This window comes from Triticum aestivum, chromosome 4B (genome assembly GCF_018294505.1).
Source record: "Triticum aestivum cultivar Chinese Spring chromosome 4B, IWGSC CS RefSeq v2.1, whole genome shotgun sequence".
In the NCBI taxonomy this organism is placed as follows: Eukaryota; Viridiplantae; Streptophyta; class Magnoliopsida; order Poales; family Poaceae; genus Triticum; species Triticum aestivum.
The window spans coordinates 458,838,402-458,862,394 of NC_057804.1; positions in this window are offsets into that span (position 1 = coordinate 458,838,402).

Here is a 23,993-nt window from a genome sequence, read left to right on the forward strand (position 1 = left end):
ATACAGCGGCTCTCATGGCAGAAGTAGAGTGCAGCCTCTTAAGGCAATTCTCGAGTCCGGCCGTTAAGCGATCGGACACGGCTAAATGCGCCCGGAGTAACCTACAACAAGACCACCTGGCACGTTCCGAGCACGCATAGCAATGCGGCCCCAACCCCACCCCCTGCAAAATTGCAAGACTGGTCCTTCCCGTACATCATTACACTCTGGAGATACCATGGGCATAGCGGGAGGGGCACGACCACGATAGGCCCAGAATGCGGCTTAACCACACCAGGGGCTCTCAAGTGTGTCATTCTTTTTTTTCTCTTTTTCTTTTTTTTACCAACAGGACTCTGTTCATCAAAGGCCCTGTCCGGCAGTAGACCTGCCGAACTCACGATGCAACAGCCAGGGAAGGAGAAAGGCTACGACGAATATCCAGGTGGTCTCCATTACGAGCATTAATTCTGTTTTATATACCATTCCGCAGCCTACCCCTGGAGGGGGACATGTTTAATAGTCCCATCCCTTGCTTATCGCACTATTTGTATCATTCTGCATTCACGGCAGTATTTCTTGAATAAACAATGCAGCACCTTTTTGCTTATAATTGCATTTCTTTCTTATACATATGTTCATTTATGACATGTTGCATCCGTACACTTTGGTACGGCTAGATACACCAGGGGCTTATGTTTCCCACATCATGGTGTGATAAGTCCGAACACTTTCACAAGTGCGGCACCCCGAACATATAGCATTATATGCATCGGCTCCGAATCATGTCTTGGGTCAATAGTTGGGTTTGCCCGGCTCCCATGTTTTGGTACCTTACGTTCCGTTGTATCGGCTAAGGTAGCACTGGGAGAACCACTGCGATTGCGCCCTAGTTGAGCTGGGCGAGCGCCTCAGTGGAGAAAGCTAAAACTGACCGTCATGATGAGGCGAGAGCCAGTCACTGTTCGAGAGGTTTTTTTCGAGTCCCTAAAGACTTATGCCGCTTAGAGCGAGGAACCGGCTTTGTCCGGCCTAGGCGTGGATAGCGCCCCAAATTCGGCCTTCTGAACACTAGGGGCTTCGCCAAAATTTAAAATTATAGAATTCTATGGCTAAGTGAGTGTGTTCAAGCATTATAAGTCCGGTTGCCTCGTTCATTGTGTTGAGCGCCTCCCTAGATGGACCCAAAAATGGGAACAAGAGTGCTCAAATTTATCCCGAACACCCCAGCACTCGTGGCATGGGGGCTGAAGCCGACGACTTGCCATCTCTCAGATTTGATAAACGGCCGCACAGAAGGTAATATTTTAAATTAACAAGCGTTGCTTAGCGCATATGAACAAAGTTTTCAGCGCACAGAATAACAAAATGCGAGTCTACTCAAATATTACATCTTTGGAGCACTCACCCGCAATAATGCGGGCACCCTTCAGGACACTCTTATAATACATCTCGGGCGTGCGGTACTCCTTGCCCGGCGGTGGCGCATCCGTCACAAGCTTCTCAGCATCCATCTTGCCCCATTGCACCTTTGCGCGGGCAAGGGCCCGACGGGCACCTTCAATACAGGCGGAGTGCTTGATGACTTCAACCCATGGACACACATCCACCAGCCGCCGCACCAGGCCGAAGTAGCTCCCAGGCATGGCCTCCTTGGGCCACAGCCGAACTATGAGGCCCTTCATGGCCTGTTCGGCCACCTTGTGGACCTCGACCAGCTGCTTCAGCTGGTCGCTAAGAGGCACCGGATGTCCGGCCTCAGCATACTGAGACCAGAAGACCTTCTCCGTCGAGCTCCCCTCCTTGGCCCTATAGAAAGCGGCAGCATCGGACACACTGCGGGGCAGATCTGCGAACGCTCCTGGAGAGCTCCGAATTCGGGTAAGTGATAGGTAATTCACACTCACATGCTTGCTTTGCATGAAAAATGCCTTACCCACTGCTATTTTCTTCAACGCCTCGATTTCCTGGAGGCCCTTGTAGGCTTCGGCCTTAGCGGCTTTGGCACTCTCAAGAGCCGATGCAAGCTCGGACTCTCGAGTCTTCGAGTCGCGCTCCAAACTCTCATGTTTTTCCACGAGAGCCTGGAGCTCTTGCTGTACCTCCGCCACCCGAGCATCCTGCTTCTCTCGCTCGGTGCGCTCCGCGGCCACATTACGTTCGGCCGCGGACACTGCCTCCTTCAGGGTCGCCACCTCGTTCGTGGCCCCTGCAATACCCGTGTTATCCTTGTCATTCTTCTTGCAACCAAATCCTTTTCTGTAAGGTACAATTTTAATAAGGTGTTACTCACCTTCCTTGTCCTCGAGCTGCTTCTTGGCACGGCCGAGCTCGTTCTCGGACCGCTCGAGGCTTTGCTTCAAAGTATTGACCTCCGCAGTCAGTGCGGCAGAGGTCAGGAGCATAGCCTGCAATCCCATATTGACATATTTTTTATGACTCCTGCGTATATCTTTTTAGATCCTAAGTCCGGCTTTTCTTTCCACACACCGAACCGAGCATGAGGGGCTACTGTCTATGTGGTACTATTTTACATATATCAAAATTCTTACCTCAAAGCTTGTTAAAAGGCTGCTGCAGGCTTCGGTCAGCCCGCTCTTGGCGAGCTAAACCTTCTGAATCACCGCACTCATGACGGTGCGGTGTTCCTCTTTGATGGAAGTGCCGTTGAGCGCCTCTAGCAAGCTATCCGGCGCCTCCTGTTGGACGAAGGCCGCCGGTGTCACGGTCTTGCCCTTCTTACGAAGGGGCCGCCCGCCGGACTCCGGAGCCACTACAGGTTCCGGTGTGGAGTCCGGTGCAAAGTCCGGGAGGTTGCCCTGCGGCACCTCCGGGGCCTCCTCCTCCTGGCGGGTCCCTTCCCGGGATCCCACCTCGACATCGTCCGCATAACGGGTGGTGGAGGCGGTCGGAAGGGAATCAATATCCGACGCACCCAAGGACCTGCTCGACGAAGCGGGAAGATCATCCTTGGGCGGACTGTAGGGTTGTATGCGGCATTAGAAAGACACCATGTGGCAAAAAGAAAAATCATGAAGTTATTCGGGAGTCTGGATACTTACGATCTCGCCAGGGCTTGGCCCTTGAAGGCCAATCCTCGTCGTCGTTGTCAGCGTTGGCAGAGCAGTCCGGGGGAAGAGTCCTTCCCTTCTTGGACCCTTCGGCCTCCCTCGTTGGGGAGGCCTTCCTTTTCTTCCCTCCCCCCGCTTGGGGAGAGGCCTCTTTCTTCTCCTCCTCACCTTTGTGGGAGGAGTCCATCTCGGAGTCACCGGACGATAAGTCCGATGACACCTGAAAATGGGAACTCTTTCGAGTGCCCGTGGCCTTCTTCTTGGCCTTCTTCTCCGGCACCATGTGGGGTGCCAGAACCAGCAGCCCCGTTAAGCGGGCGTCCGCTGGGTCTTCTGGCAAAGGGGCCAGACAGTTAGTCTGCTCGGCCTTCTTCAGCCAGTCCTGTCAAAGGAGAGGGAGTTTAGATCCCGCGTAGAGTCAAACTATGGAAAACAAGTGTCCTGTAAAGGGTAAAATCGCTTACCTCGCTAGCCGGACGCGGCGAGCTGAATCCGCGATCTTAGGTAGCGGATGCGGGAGCCTCGGCGCCCTTAAACAGGACCCTCCAGGCCTCTTCGTATGTAGTGTCGAAGAGCCTGCTCAAAGTCTGGTGCTGCGCCGAATCGAACTCCCACATATTGAAGTCCAGTTGTTGGCACGGGAGAATCCGGTGGATGAGCATGACCTGGACTATGTTGACAAGCTTGAGCTTCTAGTTCACTAGCTTTTGGATGCAGGCTTGGAGTTCGGTCAGCTCCTCCGAATCACCCCATGTCCGGCCACTCTCTTTCCAGGAGGTGAGCCGTATGGGGATGCCAGATCTGAATTCGGGGGCCGCTGCCCATTCAGGGTCACGTGGCTCGGTGATGTAGAACCACCCCGATTGCCACCCCTTAATGGTTTCCACGAAGGTGTCCTTGAGCCAAGTAACGTTGGGCATCTTGCCCACCATGGCGCCTCCGCACTCCGCTTGACTGCCCTTCACAACCTTCGGCTTGACACTGAAGGTCTTGAGCCACAAGCCGAAGTGGGGCTGGATGCAGAGGAAGGCCTCACACACGATGATAAACGCCGAGATGTTGAGGATGAAATTCGGGGCCAGATCATGGAAATCCAGGCCGTAGTAGAACATGAGCCCCTGGACAAAGGGATGGAGTGGGAGGCCCAGTCTGCGGAGGAAATGGGAAAGGAATACTACCCTCTCATGGGGCCTGTGGGTGGGGATGAGCTCCCCCTCGTCGGGGAGCCGGTGCACGATGTCACTGGATAGATATCCGGCGCTGCGCAGCTTCTCGATGTGCCCCTCCGTAACAGAGGAGGCCATCCACTTGCCTCCCGCTCCGGACATAGTTGGAGAAGGTGGAGGTGAGATGTGCGAACTTGGGCGCTCGAGCTCGAGTTCGCGGAGATGGATAAGCAAAGGAGGAAGAAGGCGTAGGTAAAAGTGTGGATCTCTATCCCCTTTTATGGGCGGACGAAACCATGCGTCCTCACCGGCCTGATAAAACCCGCTTATCTCCCAAGCGCCGCAATCAATGGCGCGGTTGGGTTACCCACGTCCGTATTGATGGGAATCCCGGAATAAGGGGAACACGATCTCTGCTTCAACAAGACGTGCCAAGGAAACCGTTCGCTAAACGCGCTGAGGTGGTATAATAAAAACAATTCGAGTAAAGGCTTGGTGGTGGTGTGACGTCACGCCACAAAATACGTCAGCAGATTGAACTTGTGTAAATATTATTCTCTCTATGGTGGTATGTGGAATTTATTTTGTAGAGCCGGACACTATCCTGGAGTTCACAATCTTATATAAATTATTCGGAGAAGGAACCCGCCTTGGAATGCCGAAGACAATATGCGCGCCGGACTCGTCGTCATTGAAGCCTGGTTCAGGGGCTACTGAGGGAGTCCTGGACTAGGGGGTGTCCGGATAGCCGACTATCATCATCGGCCAGACTCCAAGACTATGAAGATACAAGATTGAAGACTTCGTCCCGTGTCCGGATGGGACTTTCCTTGGCGTGGAAGGCAAGCTTGGCGATACGGATATGTAGATCTCTACCATTGTAACTGACTCTGTGTAACCCTAGCCCTCTTTGGTGTCTATATAAACCGGATGGTTTTAGTCCGTAGGACGAACAACAATCATACCATAGGCTAGCTTCTAGGGTTTAGCCTCCTTGATCTCGTGGTAGATCTACTCTTGTAATACCCACATCATCAATATCAATCAAGCAGGACGTAGGGTTTTACCTCCATCAAGAGGGCCCGAACCTGGGTAAAACATCGTGTCCCTTGTCTCCTGTTACCATCCGCTTAGACGCAGAGTTCGGGATCCCCTACCCGAGATCCGCCGGTTTTGACACCGACAACGAGGCAGCTTAAACCAGCACATTTTGTTTGACCATTGACACGAGGGACCCACACCTGACCTTCTATCCTGTTATCCCCCCTCAAATCATTATTTTTTCCTAAACATTACTTCAAACAGTACTGATGCGTGTTCGTCGGTGGCGCTGGTGATGAGCGAGTTGGCCGCCACTCGCCGGACGGGCCGGATGCCATGCTGGCCTCCGCACGGGTTGGCAGGCTGGCCCGAGGATGACTCACGAGCGAGCAAGCCGCCACACAGGCCTTCGCTCGAGCCAGATGGTTGGCCTTAGAGTGGCGCGCGCGAGCAAGCCGCCGCGCCGCCGTGCCAATCTAGCTAGCAAACCTTGCATAGAAGCAGCTAGACGGAGCTATCTTGGCTAGCTAGCGGCCACGAGCACCGGACGGAGCTGGCATCCGGGCTGCCGCAAGATAGGCTCCGCACCATCGGCGGTTTTGACCTCGCCTTCTGCCGGCGACGGTAGCTGCGTCCCATGGCCAAGGATGACTAGGTGGACGGGCCGGAGGTAGGAGGTCACTCGGGGATTTTTGTGCAGACTGACATGTAGGTCCCACAAGTCATAAGCCCGGTCGAATAGAAGGCATTGACTTAATGGGCAACATGGGCCCTGTTTGGATACTCTAAGTCATAGGTTAGAGTTAGATTCTAACCCTGAACTAACTCTAACCAAAGTGGTGTTTGGATGGCTGGGTTAGATTGACAACAAATGATCTTTCCCAATCAATTGGCCGAGAGCTGCATTGTCTGAGGCAGACAGGGACGCACCCAGCAAGGAGCCGCATTGGCCTCTCACACAGCCCGCCGGTCGAATCCGCCATCCCTGCGCAAGGAGCCACGCTGGCCGAGGACAGCGGGGACGGGCCGCGCAAGGAGCCGTGACTGCTTACCGGCAGGCGGACGGGCCGCGGGGAGACGATGGGGTTGGGATGGGAGGATAGGGCGAGGCTGCTGCCGGGAGAGCGACAGAAAAATGTGTTTTTAATGGTCACGAGAAGAACTAATCCAAATAAGCACCTCTTGGATGGGTTAGTTTTTTCGGGTGGGTTAGATGCATCTAACCCAAACTAACCCTCCCTGTTTGGATATTTTTGGGTTAGTTGAGTCCAAACTAACACAAACTAACTCTAACCTATGTATCCAAATAGGGCCATGGGTTGAAACATGCCTATAACGGCACCTTGTAGAGTAGTCGTTTCTTAGTAGGGCTGGTTGGTAAGGGCATGTACAATGGTTGATAAGGTAGTCTTATGTTAAGTCTGACACGTATGTAAGTGGTAGTAGTTTCTTGGCATTTTTAGTGGTTTCTTGCATTATTAGGGGTTTCTTGTAAGGAACAATGTATTATTAGCGACAAAAGGCGATTCTAGGTTGCGTTGTACTCCAACAAGTACTACTAGTGGTCGTGGGAGTGTATACCTCATTTTGTGGGTTCGATCCCGGTCGAACGCACGACGACCTTTTTTTAAAATAGTAACTTTGCTGGGAGCCAATATTTTACATGGGTAGTTTGAGTTTTGAAGTCAAACGGACATGTGGCACCACAATCTGGGTGCACTGGATAGCCTAGCCACGTGAACGGGTTTTCCTTCCCAGCATCTCGTGGCTCGCATGCTCGCCCTAGCCGCACCTCGCTTGCAGCTTCCTCATCAGCTAGTAGCATATTTAAACTAGTGCCTCCCAATTAAGCCCAAGGAGCCGGAAAAGCCTGGCGGGGCATTGGGAGCTATGCAATACGGCTCTGTACGTAAATTGCTCTACTACTACTCTGTAGCTTGTGGCGTTGCATGCATGGACTTCACTCCATTATTGGCTCTAGTATAAAAGATATTCCTCTTAACGTGTTTTTTTAAACGGAGGCAAAAGCTTTGCCTCATCTCATTCATAAAGAAGGAACTACTAACAAAGTTCGACCAGATCCATTACACCTCCACAAATGGAAGCGAACCTCAAATAACTCAAATGTTCTGCCCCCGTAGTAACCGTCGTTGATAAACAGGCTGCTAGTGTGTGCGTGAGAGGAGCGGCTGAGTAGGCCAGCTACATGAGAGGAGTGGCTGAATAGAGTGCCGAGAGTACCCACTAGGCCACTACATAGGTGTATCTTTCCCTGCATTGATAGTACAGCGATGGTTCTAGAGAATAGTAGTACCCTCCACTTCCAACTGTAGCTCCTTGGCCCTGAGATTCAAGAGTTCAAAGATGGTGCACTATACTAGAAGTACAGTACATCGCACTACTAGTTGAGAAAGAAGTACTAGTACTGCTATAGTACGAGTACGTACTCCTCCGTCACATAATGGAAGACTTTTTTGACACTGGTTTGTGTGTACAAAAAATAGCAAAAACATACCCAAAATTTATTAATCCACGCTAAAAACTACTACCTAGTGCCAAAAATTTCTTACTAGTACTATTATTTACAGTACAATGCAATCCCATAACGCCCCATAATGCTAGTACTAGTAGTAAATAATAGCCTCACCCCTTCGCTAAGGAACGATCTACAGTTGGAAGGGACGAGGCCCTGTGGTTACTTCGCTCTTATCTCCTCCTCGCCAGTTCCCCTCCCCCCGAAGAGAAGGCAGTTCGTCGATGCTCCCATGGATTCGCCAGGAGGTTCTCCTCCTCGTCGGGGCTGGGAGACCTTGGACAATGATCCTCTGGGAGAAATCGCACGCCGCTCCAACGTCCTCACCGCCGCAAGACTCGGTGCTTCCTGCACCAACTTTTTCAAGACGGTGCTTAAACAGGCTTGGGAAAAGGCCATGCTTGTTGGTCTTCCATGTGTCCTCGAGGAGAAGGTTCTTCTATGGGACAATCCTTCGAACAGTCCACTGCTCCCTAGCCATGGTTACACCTTGACTCCACTAGAGTTGCCGACGTTGAGAGGTAGTCGGATTTTGTCCGATGAGCAGGTCAGTCATGGAGTTTGATCATGTAGTACTTAGTTATTCCATTTCCATCCCGTAATTTCTCTGCTGCCCACCGTCTTATATATAGGTCTGGGTCGGTGCCAACAAAGATTGGCTTGCATACCTCCGGCCGGATACCACCATCATTTTGCACAACATCCACGGTAGTGCGGCCGTTCCTGTAGACCCCTTCTCCACCATTGGGATCGGCCTTCTGGACTGGCTAGCCTTGAATACATATGATGATGCCTACATGAGATTGAAGAAGATAGCAATTGCGGACCCGCCGACAAAGCGACGGGGCTACGACGATTACTATCTCATCGCGGTGTTCAAGATAAGGATTGCCATCAATGCGAGAGGCAGTAACAGCAGAGGCTGGCGCATGTTGGCGGCGGTAGATTTGTACCCCTACATGTTTGAAGATGTCGTGCGCCATCTAGGCCGCACCTTCGCGGTGACAAGCCAGCGGACTTGTTTCATCTGGTTGCCATCCTACGGTATGGGAGATTACAAACGAAATGCACAAACCATCATTTGCATCCCTAACGGTACTCCATTATTTTGCGGGGACCAGTCATCCCCCGATCAAAATAAGATCGCCGATCCTGGATGTGCATTTGCATCCGCGATTCAGTCTAACCTGGAACCTTGTAGCTGACTTTGGCATATTGGGTTCAACTATCTTAGCGGTCGCTACCCATGGTACTACTGATGTGGAACACGGTCACACAATCTACCACGATCGGACCATCACCATCTACCCAGGTATTCCATTTTTTAACCCTCTCGCCTTCTCTTTCACTGTTGTACTACTTACTAGTACTAGTAGGAGTATTTTTTACCATGGAGGACGCGTATAGCTAGCTAGGCCCTTGAAGACTTGAACCCACTAGCTCCCACCATTTTTGTTTTTCCATGTCTTACTATCTCATCCATGTAGCCAAGAGTGGCTATATATAATAAGCCAGTTATTTTACTTCCTCTATATAGGAGTAGTTATTTGTTGCGCAGTATTACTAACCGCCATATTTGAGCATAACATTATTATGCATGGACCTTGATTATGTATGTCACCATGTGTCCAGATCTAAGATGCCGCGTGTACCAGATGAATGACGCCGAGTTCGACCCCCTTGATGCTACGTGGGTGACGAGGAACACTCTTGGAAAGTACTCGCTTTTCATTGTGGACAGCTACCGCATTGTGAAGCAGATGCCACCTTCCGTGCAAGAAACGGAAGGTATGCCGTTCATGAAGCATGGTTGTGTCTTCAGTGTGCACCACCGGATGAACGACATGCTGGGACACGCTATCCTTGATTTATGCCGCTTCAGCTTGGGTGAGTCTCCATCGTGTGGGACTGAACTAGAAAGCGGCGACAATGATTCCCGTTGCCCACCGCTATGGATCATGCCATCCATGAAGAACACATGGGACTGGAACCTAGAGGAGGACATGTAGCCCATCTATAATGTGTAAGTGGAGTATGGTAAATTGTGAATGGTAGCACTGTGAATATATGTAGACTAGTCGTGCACAAATTTAGCACATGAACTGGAGATGAACTTGTGTGGCATACTATCATTTGTCCTTTAGAATTTACTACTAGTAAATGTGTTATGTGTACATGTAACTTGTGTGGTTGTTGCACGGGCTCCAACACGCTCTTTGAGAAAAAAAGGTGGCACACCTTTGGATATAGGTGATGTGGTGGCATCATACAGTAGCATCATTCGCTATAGTTGTAGTACACTCCTACTAGGACGACAACTCATATTAACCCTTGCGCTTGGATCTTTGCCTCTTCGGGAGGTTCAACAGTTCGTACTCATGTGAACCTTGCACTTGGCTCTTCGCCTCTTCGGAAGGTCCAACATGATGATAGTACAGTACACCATGCTTCTGGCAATCTGACGCGTATTGAACTGTTGCATGTCCATCGTGAGGGTGAGGGCAAGGGAGAGGGCACTGTAGTCAAAACCCTCTCCTCGTCCTGTGAGCCACCGCGCGTGTGGGGGAGGGAGAAGCGTAGTAAGCAAGCTTCTCCTCGTTCGGCAAGTTGACGGGACACATCAAAGCAGTACTAGTACTAGTCCATACTGCATCCTTTCCGATTAATATGGCTTAATTTGAAACGAGAGAAATAAATTGGCGGTCAATGTATGCAACAATATGCTCTTTACGGTCACTATATATAGTTTTGTGGTGATTATATGTTCACTAGATCATTGTAGATCATCGTATTGCACCCTACTGACCGGCCACATAGTCAACATGGCACTTTGTTGACTGGTTAAATTGTCACCTAGTTTCTAGGTCCCACCTGTCAGTTGGCAGAGCAAAGAAATCAGTTAAACAAAGCTTTACGCAGGCGCGACAGGAGTCCAACCCTTGCGCGCGAACCACCCTGGCTCTGTATGTGAGTGTATGCATGTGTACGGCCTCGGACTTAACCAAAGAGTGTACATCGGCTAAAAAACAAAGAGTGTAGTACATCTACACTTCCAATGCATTTAGCCTTTAATCTAAATCGATATTAATTGACTAATGCACCAACTTGTGCTTAGGCTACATGTCTATCCTTAATTACAACATGCAACGACCTTCATTTAATATTCTTCTCTCAATGGTCGCATGCACACATAAGTCTGCTACTTTTGGGCGTTAATTATGCCCTGGTCAATGTGTAAATTTCTACATATATAGTCTTTCACGGATGTAGGGAGTAGGTTGTGCACTTGAGCGTGAGCTTGTGTGTTGCATCGTTTGTTGTGTGCCGCATGGGTGCGTGAGTGTTGCGTGTGTCCATTTGTACGTGTGAGTGTTGCATGTTGCATGCATGCATGCATGCATGCATGGGGCTTACTCCCTCCCATTGACATGTTCATATTTCAAGCTTCCTATGTTCCTTCCATATGCTGATACTTCCTCTATTTCCAAATAAAGAGTAAAAGCCTCCCTTTGTTCCCAAATACGGAGTATTTGTCTTTTTAGAGATTTTCAACAAGTGACTACGTACGGAGCAAAATGAGTGAAGTGAGCGTAGAGGCATAGGGATACTGTAGAAAGGAAGTCTTCACGATCCATTATTCCCCATCTCGGTCAGGAGAACTATTCAACTAGTCTTCGCAGTGAAGTGACAACACACGCTGCAGCAGATGGGACACTTAGTTAATAAGTTGAGCCACCATGTTGGTGGTACTATATCAGCCTTACCTAGTACAGCCATCATGTTTGCCAGTAGAGCATGCTTCCGCAAATACGTCGACGCACCTCTGTCCTCCATTAACTGACATATGGGCCCTCTTGTGGTAGACCCACATGTCATCAGTGTAACTATTTACACTCCGAAGGACGGTATATCCTCGTAGTAGTGCTAGTAGAATTGATATTTAATGCACTTTCTTCCCCGTCTTCCACTCTTCTTCCTCCTCTCTTCTTCTTCCTCCTCTCTTCCCTATCGTCCGCCGCACACCATTTCCCCCCGCTCACTGCTCGCCCGCCCGTGCCATCTTCCTTGGTATCTCACGTGTACCATATCCCCCTGCTCACTGCTCGACCACACGAGGAGAAGCTTCTTCGCTCGCCCGCCTGAATCCACTTCCCTGCTGGCTCGCAGGCACCGAAAACCCCAATGGCAGAACCGACAACACGCAGAGCCGTGATTGGAATTCCCTCCCCGATGTTCTCTTGGAGCAGATCTATAATCGTATGGACCTACTCAGCACCGTCCGTCTGGCCGCATGCTCAGTGTCTTTGTACCGTCTACTCGTCTAGAACCGACCGGCTCTTTCCAAGACACCCTGCTTGCTGATGCCAGATCCTCGTAGGTGGCCCAGACACCGACTGGACGATCCTATCGAGGTTGTCATGGTGCCCCTCGACATGCTACCACTACTCATCCACATGTCCTTCATGAGCGGCCACTGGCATGAAGGCCAATTGGATCATCCTCATGCACCAATCTGGTAGTCCATGGCGTCTCATGGATATCTACACCTAGCGAGAGATCACTTGTCGATGTCCTGGATATAGGGGTATCCAGCCCTGCCTGCCTGCGGCCCACCACGTGGCTCCATCGACGGCCTGGTATGGCCCGGCATCAACATCAACACCATAAGACCCTCGCGAGGGGCCAAGCCTCGCGAGGCGGACGACGCCAAGACCCCCTAAGGGAGCAACCTCCTCACGAGGGCTCCTGAGGGGTGGAGAGTTCTATGCAAGATACCTCATGAGGCTCAGCTGACGTGATCCATGACGACCAAGGCCAGACGGGCGCCAGGCGGGCACAGAGCGCATGTTTCCTCTTCGGTGCAAGGGAGGCAAGCCACATGCATGGAGTCCCGAGTAATTAGCCAAAGGTTGACATTCCGGTGCAACGAGACCAAGACCGCCAGGACGGCGGGACGGAGGTTATCAACGAGCCCACCGCAGCGTCACGACCAGCGGCTTTTCGCAGGCAAAGACTACTTTTGTCAGGATAGACTGTACTGCTTGTCCCCTTTCGAATCCCGCCATTGTGGAATCCCTTCCGGCTCATATTTGGGAAGAGGACCAAGGCCACTATAAATAGGACTAGCCACCACCATAGGAAAGGGACCGAAATCAGCATTAGCAGAGCACCACACCAGCTCAAGAACACCTCTGCTCCAGAGGCTTGTTCATCCACTATACCTGTTCATCCATAGCCCTTCGAGGCAATCCACCACACCACACTAGATTAGGGTATTACACCACAACGGTGGCTCGAACCAGTATAAATCTCTGTGTCTTTGTGTCTCTCTGAGCTCGATGTGCTAGGCCTAGGAGGATTACGAGTAGGCAGGCTAGGAAGGAGATCTCTGCATGAACCCTAGAGTTCAAACCTCTCAAGGGTTGTTGGATCCCGAAATCCGACATTCCGCGTGCCGGGTAGGGGTGCGTCGGAATCTTCTTACTCAACCTCTAGATCATACCACTTACTCCTATGGCGGCCGCTCCTCCATCGGCCCGGTCGGCGCACGTTCCTAAAGAAGCGTCGGGGCTGCGCTGCTTCACCCTCTCCCTTCGGCAGGTGCAATGGCCGCACAAGTTCTGACCGGAGATGCCACCGCGCTATGACGGTGCGGCAGATCCGACCCCCTTTCTTCAAGTATACGAGGAGGTAGTTTGAGCAGTCGATGGAAACGATAAGGCGAAGGCAAATTGGTTCCCAATGGCCCTTGTGGGAGCGCCACGTGCCTGGTTGCTCAACCTACCGGCATCTTCTGTGGCCTCCTAGGAGGAGCTGCGTGTCTTCTTCCTCGCCCTCTACGCAAAACCGGCGCCCCCGGTTGTCGCAGCTCTCCTAGGTGGCTCGCAGGCACCACCATCCGACCGCCACATCAAGAAATTCTACCGGTGCGCAGACGCCACTCAGGCAGGCTCGAGGGCTCCCCTAGGCTGGGTGGCGCCCCAAGCTGACCTCACCTTCAGCCCCAAGTATCACCCTGACGCCACGACGGGAGGAGGTGAGGGAGTCCTGGATTAGGGGGTATCCGGACAGCCAGACTATACACTTTGGCCGGACTGTTGGACTATGAAGATATAAGATTGAATACTTCGTCCCGTGTCTAGATGGGACTCTCCTTTGCGTGGAAGGCAAGCTTGGCGATTCGGATATTAGATCTCCTTCTCTGTAACTGACTCTGTGTAACCCTAACCCCCTCTGGCTGGCATCCGTGGAGACCTGATCTTTGACGGATCCGGGCCTATGGCGGGAGCGCCGAACGGTCACGACGAGCATGACTTAGATCTGCTATTGGGCAGTATTCAGGATATCGCACCTGCAGCAGCTTCGGACCTAAATCCGGGGCAGATCGCGTCATACTAGGATGGGTGGATGGACCCCGCCACGGAGGCCGCATACTCATCGGTGTTGGATCCGGACACAGACTCCACCTCTAAAGAAATCTGTGTCGCCGGACCCTCGGACTCGTTTCCGGCAGCGGGTCCCGGACCGCGCGCATCCATACCCATCGAAGCAGATTGGGCACCAATCATGGAGTTTACTGCTGCGGATATCTTTCAGCGCTCGCCCTTCGGCGACGTGCTAAACTCTTTAAGGTCTCTCTGTTTGTCAGAAGAATCTTGGCCGAACTATGTCCGGCTCGAGTGGGATACGGACGACGAAGAAAATCGCGGCGCACCCACCACCCACTTCATAGCCACTATCGATGACCTAACAGACATGCTTGATTTCGACCCCGATGACATCGACGGTATGGACGTCGATGCAGGGGACGATCTAGAACCACCGCCCACGGGGCACTGGACTGCCACCTCATCATATGACATATACATGGTGGACATGCCTAAGGAGGACAACAACGACAAAAAGGACACAATGGAGGATAAACCCCCCGGACAAAAGCCAAAACAACGACGCAGGCGCCGATCTAAGTCTAGTCACAATAAAAATAGCGATAACAGCGCAAGAAAAATTGACACTTCATTTGACTCCAAAGGCAACAATATGGACCCAGCGATGGAGCAGGATGAGCCAGGCCACGCTGAGCACAGCCAGGAACAGACGCCCGATCACAGCGATCCCGAGGGCCAAACTCATCAACCTGCCTCCGAAGAGGAGGACAGTCCGGTCGATGATGCACTCATCAACCCGGAAAAACGTTTGGAACAAGATAACCTCCGTAGAAGGCTTATGGCCACTGCGAGGAGCCTAAAGAAGCAGAAGCAAAGGCTTAAGGCCGCGCAGGATACGCTCAACCGCAGATGAAATAAGGTGCTAGACACTGAAGAAAAATATGGCGACGATCGCCACACAAAGAGCTACCCAAAACGCAAGTTGCTGCCCGAATTCGACGATGAGGCCATAGAGCCCATTCCGCCGCAGAACAATACGGCCAATCGGCTGGACCAACCACTTCATGGCCGCGATAGAGCAGCCACTGACGCCACACACGATTTACGTGAGCTCCTGGACAAAAAGGCCGGCGCGACCAGGTCCATCTACGGATCCAGAGGACATGCTCCGACGCGGGATTATTGTCACCAAAATGATCACACTAATCGAATACCAGTTCGGAAACAACACTGGACACAACAACAGTCGACAACATGCCACGACATGTCCAGATACAAAGGGGCTGTGCACCCTTTGTTGTTCACCTACGAGGTGCTGGATCATGAATTTCCACAGGGATTCAAACCCGTGAACATACAGGCATACGACGGAACGACAGACCCTGGGGTCTGGATTGAGGATTTTATCCTTCATATCCACATGGCTCGTGGGGATGACCTCCACGCCATCAAATACCTTCCCGTCAAGTTGAAAGGGCCAGCTCGGCACTGGTTGAAAAGCCTCCCCTAAAATTCAATCGGATGTTGGGAGGAACTTGAGGACGCTTTCAGAGCCAATTTTCAAGGGACCTATGTCTGACCTCCGGACGCATACGATTTAAGTCACATAATACAACAGCTCGGAGAGTCAGCCCGCAAGATTTGGAACAGATTTCTCACTAAGAAGAATCAAATTGTTGACTGTTCAGATGCTGAAGCCCTAGCAGCCTTCAATGATAGTATCCGGGACGAGTGGCTGGCCAGACACCTCGGCGAAGAAAAGCCGAGGACAATGGCGGCCTTAACAAGCCTTATGACCCGCTTTTGTGCGGGCGAGAACAGCTGGTTGCCCCGTAGAGGCACCAGTGACCCAAACACATCCAAAATTAGGGATGGCAACGGGAATCCACGACGCAATAAGAACAAGCATCGAAACAATGAATAAAGTCCGGACAACAGGGCGGTCAATGCCGGATTCAGGAGCTCTCAACCCGGTCAAAGAAAGAAGTCATTTAAAGGCAGCAAAGAGGGACCGTCCGACCTGAACAAAGTCTTGGACAGATTGTGCCAAATTCATGGCACCCCCAAAAAACCTGCGAATCACACTCATAGAGAATGCTGGCTCTTCAAGCAGGCCGGCAAGTTAAACGCCGAACATAAGGAAATGGAAACACTAAGTGAAGATGAGTATGAGCCTCGCCAGCCGAACACTGTGTGATAGAAAAAATTCCCACCATAAGTCAAAACAGTAAACATGATCTATGCGACTCACATACCAAAGAGAAGGCGCAAACGCGCGCTCAGAGATGTATACGATGTAGAGCCCGTTGCCCCCAAATTCAACCCCTGGTCGGCCTGCCCAATCACCTTTGATCACAGGGACCACCCGACTAGTATCCGGCATGGAGGATCGGCTGCCTTGGTGCTCGACCCAATAATCGATGGATACCATCTCACTCGAGTACTCATGGATGGCGGCAATAGTCTTAATCTGATATATCAGGACACCGTCCGCGAGATGGGGATAGACCCATCCAGAATTAGCCAAAGTAACACCACCTTTAAAGGAGTGATACTAGGCATTGAGGCCCGTTGCAAGGGATCCCTCGTATTAGAGGTGATATTCGGTTCTCCCGACAACCTCAGAAGCGAAGAATTACTCTTCGACATGGCTCCTTTCCGAAGCGGTTATCATGCATTACTCGGAAGAAAGGCCTTCGCTCGCTTCAATGCAGTACTGCACTACGCCTACCATAAACTCAAGATGCCTGGTCCACGTGGCATAATCACTGTTAGCGGAAACATAGAGCGTTCCTTACGCTCGGAAGAGTATGTTGCGGCTCTAGCAGCCGGACACTAAGCGGCCTCTCCTACCAGAATGCATGATCGGTCGTTAAGACCATGGACACGATTAGACGAGTCCGGCGCTCCACCGTTAGTAACAACCCAGATAAACCTGAGTTGGGTGCTATACATATACCCCCATAGATGGTACCAGGGGCTGCAAACATGTAATAAGGCCCACAATTCGGCTTGACCTTATTAATATGCCAATATCTCACATTTCTAACATCCATTGAGAATAACCAACTTTTCGCACGCTTACTCTTTTACATGAGTTTTCATTTTTACAGACACTATTCGTGCGACACCCTTCCAGGATACGGCACAACGGAGACAAAGGCGCAGACATGCAGCAGGGCCCCGCTCAAAGGTTTCTCTTTAGATTAAGTCCCTATGTAAACCTTCTTTACTGTCTCTTGTTGCTTGACGGGTATTCAATACACCCAGCATTTCACCACGACAGATCAATGCACGTACCTAGAAATATAGGGTTCATAATCGAGGGCATTCCTCAGCCCAACATATGTTATAAAGTCCGAATACCTTCGGGAGTGTTCGGCGTCGCGAGTTTGGCCTCATATGCATCAGCTCCGAATCATGTCTTTGGTCAAATGTTGGGTTTCCCCGGCTCCTGGGTTTCCTGCCTTACGTTCCATTCTATCGGCTAAGGCGGCTAGAGGAGAACTATTGTGATTGTTCCCTGGTTATTTCGGATGAGCACCTCAGTAGAGAAAGCCGAAAACTGACTGTCATGATACAGCGAGAGACTGGTCAACCACTCGAGGACTCATCGGAATCTGTAGGATTCCTCCGCATTAACGAAGGACCATTTCCCGGCCATGTACATACGTGCCCGTATCCGGATACACGCGAAGGTACTAGGGGCTACATAGTAGCCCCACCGTCAAACTTCTATGGCTAAGTGAAAGTGTTAAAGCTATATAGTCTGGTTGCCTAGTTCGACGTGCGAGCACCTCCTTAATGGACCAAGACGTTGGATCAAGTATGATTACGCACATTTTCTCGGACACCCCCGCATTATATGCGTGGGGGCTGAAGCCAACGACTGCTAACTTTCAGGTTATATACATACATAAACGGCCGCACAGGAGGCACTATAACACTTTCAGGCGAAAGTATAAACACAACCTTTATAATTAACACAGAGTTGTTTTTACAATTAAACGACTTGTCACTCGAACATGACACTCTTCGAGCACTGTGCCTCTATTATACGGGCACCTTCTATGACCTGCTCAAAATAGTGCTCGGCTGGGTCCTGGCTTCCTGCCGGACTCTGGGTTGCAATGCTCGTAGCCTCCATATCTGCCCAGTATGTTTTAACACAGGAAAGAGCCATCCGCGCACCCTCTATGCACGCTGACCTCTTCATGGCATCGATTCGCGATACGGAGCCAAGGAATTGTTGCACTAAACCAAAATAACTGCCCGGCCTTGGCCCCTTCGGCCATAGATGGTCTATTACAGACCTCATTGCAAGACCGGACAACCTATGGAGCTCGGCCATAGCAGCCATCCTCTCACTTAATGGCAGTGGGAGCGTTGGAGCATTGAATTGCGACCAGAACAACCTTTCTATGTCATTATCTTTTTGATCCTTGAAGAACTTGGTCACATCATCCGCACTTTTTGCCACATCTGCATACGCATCTGCAGCGCTCAAAAGCTGATCCAGAGGAGCGTACTTGGGGTCTCCAAACTTCATCCACAGCAAATAGGGGCTTCTAGCCGCGATGTCTCCGGCCTATCGAAGCTCCTCCCGCGTAGCTCTAATATCATAGCGTGTCTCCTTGGCCGCATCCAGGGCCTTCTTCAGGTCAGCCGACTTTGCCTAATTCTCCTTTTCGAGAAGCTCATACTGGTCGGCAGCGTCCCTCAGCTCCACAGCCATCTCGGCTATTTTTCTTCGCTTTGGCGACGAGCAGCCTGTTCGTCTCTCAAATCTTCGGCCGCCTTTAGGGCAGCCGCATTGCTAGCCTGGGCTTGTTCCTTGGCTAGGGCAAGTTCCGCCCTCAGGGCCTCAATGGCAGTAGCTCCGCCTGCAGCCAAATCATATCACATTAACATTACACTCCTCTTAATATTTCCTAAAGAAATGAGGAGAAAAGAGCACATACTCTATGACTCGTCAAGCCGCTAGTTTACAAGTGTGATGTCGGTGTCCACCACATCAATCTGTCGCCTCAGCTCGGGGAATTCAGCGGACCGGTCTACCGCCGGACCCTTAGCAACCTGCGCACGAATGCAGTGTGATCATTACGTGGGAGTGTGATCCTCTGTTTGCCGCCTAGGGCTGGCAACCACAGTCTTAGGGGCTACTATCTATACGGAGCAAACCTATCGCGTGCGGTACAACCAAAAAATTATGTGTTTCGTGGCGTACCTCAAAGCCTTTGAGCAGGCTCGTAAAAGCCTCATTCAACACGCTTGTGGCGGATGAAATCTTCTCCAACACCATACCGATTAATGTACGGTGATCCTCCGAGAGAGCAGCTTGCTCCAGGAGGCCCGTCAGTATGTTCGGCCGGGCGCCGGACTGTCCCAGACCCTTCTCACTGCCCTCCATGGGAGCCGAACACATCGGGCTTGCGGTGGACGAAGTGTTAGCTTCCGGCCTCAGCGGATCTGGACTCCTCCGTGATGACACCTCAGGGTTGCCTGCCCCATGGGGCGGAGAGGCAAGTGGGGTTTCCCTCGAAGATCACTTGAAGACGAACTCTGTTGAGAGGAGCTACTAGCCGGACTGCAAAAGATAGATCATGGTTATTGTTCTCAGAGGAAAAAGCAATAGTTTTTATTTACGATTAACTTACAGCTCGGTGGAGGGCTGGCCCGTTTGCGGGTATGGTGGGGTGAGGACGCCCTTCGGGGCAGGTCCCCCTGGTGAAGATTTCTTCCCTTGTTTAGGCACCTTCGTTTCCAAGTCTTCGGAGGCAGCCCTTTTCCTCCCGCGGGGGGAGGAAACCTTGGATTCCCCTCCCCGATTATCCTCCTTCATGGAGATAGTAATTCCCTCGGTTTGGATGTGCAATGTGTGAATCTCGGCTTCTCTATTCTTCCCTTCCCCTTTCCCCGAGGGCACTTGACTTAGCGCTCGCCTAAGCATCCTGGCTATCGCAGGACTAGGAGAGCCTTCAGGAAGTGGGGTCGGACACCTGATCCTCTCCGCCTTGCTGAGCCAATCCTGGCCGCAGACAAGTTTTTCGAATAATGTTCTAATAAATATAAACAAAGTGTTCGGTTACAGGGTTACTTACTTGGGTATCTGGGCAGTTGCAGCTCAGGCCCGCATCCTCGGTGGTGTCCGGACACTTTACTCATTGCCCAAATAACAACCTATACATCCCTTCGAGTGTCATGCTGAAGAAGTGCTGAATAGTTCACGGACCTTCTGGGTTGAACTCCCACATTCGGAGAGGTCGATGTTTGCACGGCAGGGCCCGTTGAACTAGCATTACCTGAATTATTCTGATAAGATTGATATCCCTCTCAAGAAGCTCCCGAATGCGGCTCTGCAATGTCGGTACCTCATTAGCAGTCTCCCAGTCCAGTCCCACATTGGCCCACGACGCCAGTTGAGGCGGAGGGCCCGAGCGAAAGGCGGGGGCAGCCACCCACTTTGTGCCTCGGGGAGCTGTGACATAGAACCACCTCCGTTGCCACAGATCGGACACCTCCGGGAAGGAACCCTCTGGCCATGGGGCATCAGCATTTCTGCTTATTGCAGAGCCTCCGCACTCCGCGTGTCGCCCCTCGATCACCTTCGCCTTCACATTGAAGGTCTTGAGCCATAAGCGAAGTGTGGGGTGATGTGGAGGAAGGCTTCACACACGATGATAAAACAACGAGATGTGAAGGATGGAATCCGGACCTAGATCGTAAAAATCTAGCCCATAATAGAACATGAGCCCTCTCACGAAGGGATCTAGGGTAAAACCTAGGCCTCGGAGGAAGTGAGAAACAAATACAACACGCTCGTTGGGTTCGGGAGTGGGGATGACCTGCCCTGGAGCAGGAAGCCTGTGCTTGACGTCGGCGGTCAGATATCTGGCCTCCCTGAGCTTCGCAATGTCCTCCTCTGTGACAGAGGAGGCCATCCACCGGCCTTGAAGGTTGGATCCGGACATGATTGAAGATCCGAAGTGCCTAAGCTTGAGCTTCGGGTGTTGGAACTCGACATGTGGAAAGGCGCAAGCATGGTAAGAAAGGGATCGGCCTTGACCCCTCTATAAAGGGGGAGAATATCAAGCGTCCTCAGCGTAACCATTTGGGACTTGCCTAAAAACACGGAGTCATGCCAACAGGCATAGTTGGGTTACCCGCACCCGTATTGATGAGGATCCCACAATAAGGGGGACACGATCTCTGCTTCGACAAGGCATGCCAATAAAACCGCCTTGCAGTGCGTGTCGTGGCAGGCTGAGGAAACATGGTTCGTATTAAACCAGGCTGCGGCGTAACGATACGCTGTGAAAAATTGTCAGCAGATTGGATTTGTAAAGTATCGGGCTCTCTACGGGGGTGTGTGGAAATTATTTTGTAGAGCCGGACACGATTTAAGTGTTCGAAATTTACCTTGGAGTATTCGGAGATGGAACCCGCCTTGCAATGCCGAAGACAATCTGCGCACCGGACTCATCGTCATTGAAGCCTGGTTCACGGGCTACTGAGGGAGTCCTGGATTAGGGGGTATACGGACAGCCGGACTATACACTTTGGCCTGACTGTTGGACTATGAAGATACAAGATTGAAGACTTCGTCCCGTGTCCGGATGGGACTCTCCTTTGCGTGGAAGGCAAGCTTGGCGATCGGATATTAGATCTCCTTCTCGGTAACCGACTCTGTGTAACCCAAACCCCCTCCGGTGTCTATATAAACCGGAGGGTTTAGTCCGTAGGACAAGAGAAATCATAATCATAGGCTAGCTCCTAGGTTTTAGCCTCTATGATCTCGTGGTAGATCAACTCTTGTAATACTCATATCATCAAGATCAATCAAGCAGGAAGTAGGGTATTACCTCCATCAAGAGGGCCCGAACCTGGGTAAAACATCGTGTCCCCGGTCTCCTGTTACCATTAGCCTTAGACGCACAGTTCGGGACCCCCTAACCGAGATCCTTCAGTTTTGACACCGACAGCAGGCGCACTCCCAATGGTCTGCACCCCCACCATCTGCCACGTGGCGATCACTAGGACCCTCATCGAAGGCGGGGCTGGCCTCAACGTGCTCTCCCCGGAGGCGTTCGGCCTGCTCCACGTGCCGCCCAGCCGACTCCATCCCTCCAAGCGTTTCTATAGGGTTGACGGCGACTCCACCAAGCCCCTGGGGCAGATCCGTCTCCCTGTCACCTTCGAGACACGCGACAACTACCACACCAAGCTCGTTGACTTCGACATCGCCAAGATTGACCTGTCGTACAATGCTATTCTGGGATACCCGGCCTTGGCTCAGTTTATGGCTGTGACCCACCCCGCGTACAACCACATGAGGATGCCTGGCAGTAATGGTGTCCTCACGTTGGCAGGGGAAACCAAAGGCACGCTCCAAGCCCTCAAGCTCGCCTTGAGGACGGCCGCGTCCGCGCTGCCCGGCAAGGAGAAGGGTCAGGAGGCCCCAGAAGCAACGATGGCCAAGAAGAAGTAGTTGTTCCCTCAAGACCGAGCCGAAATGAAGCAAGTGCCGGTCTGCGAGGATGGGATGGTCGGTGCCACCTTCACCATAGGGGTTGGCCTCCCTCAGGACCAAGAGGAATCATTGATCAACTTTCTGCGAGCCAACAAGGATGTATTTGCTTGGGAACCCAAACACCTGGCTGGGGTCCCAAGGGGGATAATCGAGCATCACCTGAGGGTATGCCCGAATGTGCGGCCAGTAAAGCAGAAGGCTTGCTGCCAGTCTACCAAGAAGCAGGCCTTCATCGTCCAGGGAACCCGTAAGCTACAAGCCGCACGGGTCATCAGAGAGGTCCGGTACCCAGAGTGGCTGGCGAATCCCGTCATCATCCCCAAGAAAGGAGGGAAGGAGCGCATGTGTGTCGAATTCACCAACCTCAACAAAGCCTGCCCGCAAGATCCCTTCTCGCTCCCTCGCATCAACCAAATCGTCGACTCCACCGACGAGTGCGACCTGTTGTGCTTCCTAGATGCCTTCTCCGGTTACCACCAGATCAAGATGGTTGTGGAGGATGTGGAGAAGATGACATTTCTCACCCCGTGCGGGGTTTACTACTGGGCAACCTTCCAGCGGTTGATGCACATCGCCCTGGGTTCGTAGCTCGGGAGAAACACAGAGGCCTATGTTGATGATATAGTGGTAAAGTCTCGGGAAGCCAGAACCCTGATAGAAGATCTGGAGGAGACGTTCGCCAGCCTGCACATAGTGGATCTTCGGCTTAACCCTGAGTAGTGTGTGTTTGGGGTCCCTTCCAGCAAGTTTTTGGGTTTCTTGGTGTCGCACAGAGGGATCGAGGCCAACCCGAAAAAGGTCAAGGTGATAGAGGACATGAACCCCCTGCACACCCTGAAGGAGATGCAGAAGCTGGCCGGCTACGTAACCTCACTTGGCCGATTTATTTCCAACTTGGGGGAGCGCGCCGTCCCATTTTTCAAGCTGATGAAGAGGAAGGAGCCATTCGGGTGGACCCAGAGCCAGACGCAACTTTCCAGGACCTCAAGAGATACTTGACCAGCCCTCCGATAATGGTGGCACCACGCCCTCTCGAGCCTTTGGTGCTCTATCTAGTAGTGACCCCACACTCAACCAGCACCGCCCTGGTGGCGCTAAGGGAGGAACGCCAGATTAAGGAGGCTCAGCAGGACGGGCAACCGTCCAGCAAGGCGTAGCACCCATAGGGCAAGGCATCCGAAGTCTTGGCTAGCGAAGTGGTTGACATCCCTCCTGAGGCCACGGTTGATCTCGTGGCAGTCAAGACTCTTGAGGGCGGACATCGTGAGGCCAGGGAGGGCATGC